This window comes from Protopterus annectens, chromosome 12.part0 (genome assembly GCF_019279795.1).
Source record: "Protopterus annectens isolate FY-2018-M chromosome 12.part0, PAN1.0, whole genome shotgun sequence".
Taxonomy (NCBI): domain Eukaryota; kingdom Metazoa; phylum Chordata; order Ceratodontiformes; family Protopteridae; genus Protopterus; species Protopterus annectens.
Window position 1 is genome coordinate 1,047,349,605 of NC_056746.1, and position 5,583 is coordinate 1,047,355,187.

At 44.0% G+C, this 5,583-nt stretch overlaps 1 pseudogene; it reads right to left on the reverse strand.

The window, feature by feature from the left end:
- Nucleotides 1-2,305: 2,305 nt before the first annotated feature.
- On the reverse strand, nt 2,306-2,481 carry LOC122817417 (annotated as a pseudogene).
- Nucleotides 2,482-5,583: the final 3,102 nt, after the last annotated feature.

Consider the following 5,583-nt stretch of genomic DNA (forward strand, 5'->3'; position numbering starts at 1 on the left):
GTTTTCACCAATACTCTAGCCTCTGCCACCAAACATGGCACACTCATACAATACGCAGATGACTCAACCATCATCTGCTCAGCCCAGTCCCTACTCAAACTGCAAAAAGCCACACAGGAAGCCTGTTCCTCTGTTGAAACTTGGTTATCCGATGCCCAATTAATACTCAACCCAAACAAAACTAAACTACTCATCTTCCAACCCACCAAATATACTCAAAACAACTCTCACTTTAACATCACATCAAAAGACAACACCACTATATACCCAACTAAACACACCAAATTGCTAGAAGAGGAAACAGACAATAAACTAAAATTTGACATTCACATATCCATGACCATAAAAAAAGTCCACAAAAACTAGGAGCACTATACAGAAATAAGCAACTTCTCACCAAAGCAGCAAAGATTTCAATAGCAAATTCCCACCTTATCTCCACCCTACTTTATGCCTCTCCAATATATACCAACCTAAGGCAATGCGATCTAAACAAGCTAGAGACCTGCTACAACAAAATCGCCAAATTTGCCACAGGGGCATCCTACCATAGTCGCCACTGTCTCTCACTTGCTGACCTGGGCTGGCTTGAACTCCCTCACCTCCTTCAGTGGTATCAACTCTCACTCGCCCACAAACTAGTAAACCATCCACTAAATGTCCCATCCCTCCAGAATCTACTCCAACCCTGTCGCACCACGAGACCACTAAGATCCAGCAACAAAAATCACTTGCAGATCACTAAAGCCAATAACTCTGCTGGTGAAGCACTATTCTCTTGCACCATAGCCAAATTATGGAACTCCCTCCCACCCACAATTACCTCCATACCATCATGCACCCACTTCAAAACTTTACTAAAAGCGCACCTAAAAACATGCTGGCTATGCCCTTGCAACTCCCACTCTAGTATCACCCACCCCATCCAACCACTACCTTTCTTTCCACTCCACTAACTACCTTGATTATAGCAAGCTCAGATGCTCATAAGCCAGTACTTATTATACAGCAGGAACTTCTTCTTGTAACATTTGTTAATGTCTGTTATGTACTTCACAGATAAAGATTCTAGTTGTCTACTGATGTACTATGTTCTTCATCTGTAAATATGTTGTAAGTAATTGCTATGTAAATTGTTAATCGCTATGTAATCCAGTGTACCTACTGTCTATTTTAACTGTGGAGCTTTTCTCCCCGGGCCTCCGCTGAAAATGGACCTACGTCCAGTCGGACACTCCCGGTCAACAAATATAAATAAATAAATAATGCAGCTGATCTTTGAAGACCTTTCTTCTTTGGGACCTTTCCCCTATGCAGATCTTTTCACATGACTGGAAAATGGTTATCTGCCAATTTATCAATGAGTAATTAGATCATACAGTCATTTGCTTGGACAGTTTCTTTCCTTCATGGAGCAGGGGATACATTGATGCCCTTCTTTCTCTTCCAGTGACTGAAAGGGGTATATTCAAAGCCCAGAAAGAGCACAAGCAAATTGGCAGTGTAAAACTTAGTCCTCCTTTCTTCATGAGCCAGTCCCACAATCAGTTTAATTTGTGACTTGACAGTTGTTTGCTAAATACTCTCTTCATTTCTTTGATCCAGAAATCCTGAACACAGAGCTATAGCATGGTAACCTTGATGGTTCCTGTGATCTCTCATCATGGAAAGAAATTCTCTACCAGGGTCATTTACATTGCCAAATGGTTGTTGACTATAACATCAGTCACTTGCATATCTGAACTTCTGGCCTTTGGGTCTAATGAAACTTCTGTTCTGGTAATCTCATGATTTTCTTGAGAACAAACACAAAATGTCAGCATAAAGTGTATTGGAATGTCCAGGTCATTCATTTCTTTGTCTATTTCACATTCAAGTCAAATCCTTAACAGGATGTATTTTAACAAGTTAGCTGTCTAAGACATATATATATATGTATATATATATATATTTTTATATTTATATATTTATATATATATATATATATATATATATATATATATATATATATATATATATATATATATATATATATATATATACACACACACACACACACACACACACACACACACACACACACACAGCCATAAACAGGGTAGCACTGTTGCTTGAAAGACAGTCTTCATGGGTGATTAGTTTTATTGCAAAAAGTACATTTGATTAATTAAACTTACCATTATAGTAGATGTTCTTATAGATCACTGTTGCAGTAGTCTACGTTATATGGATTCTATCCTTACCTAGGATATGCCCACTGAACGGCTTTCAGAGCTTTAAGGCACCTTTCACATAAATGTAAAAACAAAGTCTAGGGGTAACACCATCTCTGAAGCAGCAAAAACTTTAATAAAAAGGAAGTTAGCGCTTTTGCGTTCTTTCACTGAATGTTTTTTCAGACAACTGAAATGTGCAATGGAAGATTCTCACCCTGGGAAAACCACCTTCTTGATTGTGGTATTCCCCCTGCCAGGTAAGTACTTACTTGCACATTTCAGTTGTCTGCAGAAGCATTCGGTGAGAAAACACAAAAGCGCTTCCTTTTTATTAAAATTTTTGCTGCTGCAGCTGTGGAGTAATCCCTGGACTTTGTTTTTACATTTCTTGGATTGTTTTTCCAGAGGCACTTTATCCTCCAGCTGCTACTACTTTTCTATGCACCTTTCACATACACAAACTGCCACTGCCTCAAGCAGAGACATATAATAGGCAGATCTGATGTTGTCCATTTCATTATGCATCATGAATGGGTCTTCAGGTCCATCCTTAGATCCAAGTTGGCCATTTCCCAGACATATGATCTGAGCATCAAACTCCTCCCTCTTGCATGATGCCTCACTCCTCCTCAAACCCTCAGCTCGAGTTTGCCACCATTATGGACAGACTCAATTATAAGCCTCTCTCCAGTTTAGGCAGCGTTTTTGATTTTTCTCTTAGGATTCTTCCTTTTTCTCTATAGTCTAATGCTAAATAGTTAGAGTTAATTACTACCTCCCCTCCTGCTAGGCTACTTTGGTTTTCACTGGCATTAGGTCCTTCCCCTCCCATTTTGTTTTCTCCTTTACATTTCTCTTTTCTCCTCTCTTTTCCTAAAAAATAAAAAAAAAAAAAAAAAAGCTTTCCTGCTATCTTTAAGTTATAGTTTAGCGTATGGCTGGTGTCTGAGAGTCCATTTTGTGTGAGTGGCTGGCAGCATGTCAGACAAACCAAAAAACCCTCCAGGTTTAAGAGGTGTGCCTGTTGTGGGCATTAGATTCCCCAATCTGATGCCCACAAGAGGTGCATTTATTGCTTGGGTCCAGGGCACTTGGAAATGCAGTGTGACATTTGCTCAGCCTTCAGTCCCTGGGCCATTGCTGATAGGAGGAATAAGCTCATCTTGAGAGGGCTTCTTCCCTTCTCTGGAGTCTAGACTCCTTCCCATAAGAAGCGACCCCCCTCTGCTTCCCTGTGGACATCTGCTTCTGTTTCTGAAAAATGAAGGAAGCTTTTGAATCTGTTCCCATCGGATCCACCTGTGGCTCACTTCATTTCAGATCCAAGAGGACCCTGGGGTCTGGGGGAGTCGTCACTGAATAAACCTCTCACATTGTTGGATCCCTTGACCTTGGGTCTGAGCAGCCTTTTGGAGCCATCGGAGGTCATTAGGATCCACAGCTCCTCATCTCCAGAGCAGACTCCGAATCACACCTGCCAGGTCTCAGAGGCATACTCCACACAGGAGCAAGTGCCTCCCCTGCTCAGACCACCCGGTCAAAATTATTACTGGTGAGGTTGACACATTCTTCCCTGTCCTCTCAGTCCTCCCAGCTCTCTCATTCTGATTTGCATCAGATGATGAGGAGTTTCCTCAAAGCCCACAGCCAGCTGGGAATTTTGCTTTCTCTGATCCACACTGGATCTGTGAGAGCTCTGACACTGATACCTCAACCTCCTCCTCCAATCCGCTCGGCTTCAGAGATGCAGGGCCTGATGATCCTGAGTGTAAATGCGTCAAATCATGGGATACTCCTGTCCTCAACTCCAGTGGTTTCCCAGAGTGGCAAGACTGATTCTGTTGGAGCAGAGCGGGTTCCTGATCTGAGGGGTCGACTCTGGGTCCTTGGAGTTGGTGACAGCTATAAACTTCTCGGAGCCGTCCCTTCCTCTGATGGCCTTGGCCTTTGACAGCTTGGGTCCAGTGCTCTCTGGTGATGTTGGATTCAGGATGGCCTTGTCTCTTTCTCCCTTAGGGGCATCAACCTCTAGGATGGGAGGCAGGCTCTTCTGGTGTCCTTTGCATTCCAGGTGGCAGAGAGGGCTTTCTTGACTCCTTGAGAAGTGGTCCTTCCTCCACCAGGCCCTTTCCAATCCTTTGTGGAATAAAAGATTTGCTCCTATCCATCCAATCCATGGCCAGGCCCTCCCAGAGAGTCTCTAGCCCACCCCCTCAGCAAGGGGTTCCACCATCTTCTGACTCCTCCCCTAATACCCTGTGGAGGAAGTTCCCTAGAAGTGTTGGTGCTAGAGGAAGCACATCGACTCTCCCATAGCTTCTTTGACAGAAGACACTGATTTCTGTGAAGGGGAAAGGTCCCCCTGATCTCTACCCAACAATATCTCCTTTAGAGCTATCTTAGAAATCCTGAAATTAAAGGGTGGTTGGTCTTCCCAACCCCCTTCCTCGGAGGAGTCAGTGTTTCTGGAAGCATTTGGGACAGGACCAACTACATCCTGGGTGACCTCATCGGTGGACCAGCTTATTGACCTCATTGCTCGCCGGGTTTGGAAGAAGCATGACACCATGGAACCAATCCCAAAGTGAGAGGATAAGTACCTTAATCCATCCCCCTCAGGATCATCCTTTCTGGTGTAAAGGTGCCCCAGTTGATGCCATTATGGTATCAACAGCCACCAAAAAAGAGATCACAGAACAGAGCTCCATTGTCCACCCCCAGAACAAAGAGTCTTAGGCCTTGGACAGACATGGGAAGCAGGTGTATGCCTCGGCCACTTTTTTGCTGAGAGCACTGAATTACCTGGCACACTCCACTCACCTCCATAAAGACTTGGTAAAGGAACTTTCCAGCTCTCTGGCGCAGTCGCTGTCAGAGGAAAACTGCAAAAATGTTAACACAGCTGAACACTATGCCTTTGATTGCTAACTTCTTAATGAGGCTCATCTCCCACACAGCAAAGGGAACCTCTCGAGCAGCTGGGTCATGCATATCCCTGAGGAGACATGCCTGCATGAGACTGTGCAGATTTGCGGACCCCTTCAAGCGTCATTCATTAACACCTCCTTTGACAGTTCCTCTTTGTTCAGACCATCGGTTAAGGAGACTCACCTGCAGCAGGCAGGAGGGCAAGACTGTATCTGCTGTAGGGATCAAAGTTTCTTCCCTCCAATGGACCTTTTCCAGGAACCAGTGGAGTGGGAAGATGGGGTTCTGGAAATCCCAAGAGGCCTTTCCTGATTCATAGGATGAATCCTCTTCTAGGGGTAGAGGGAGAGGATTCATGGGAAGATGGGGTTCTGGAAATCCCAAGAGGCCTTTCCTGATTCATAGGATGAATCCTCTTCTAGGGGTAGAGGGAAAGGAT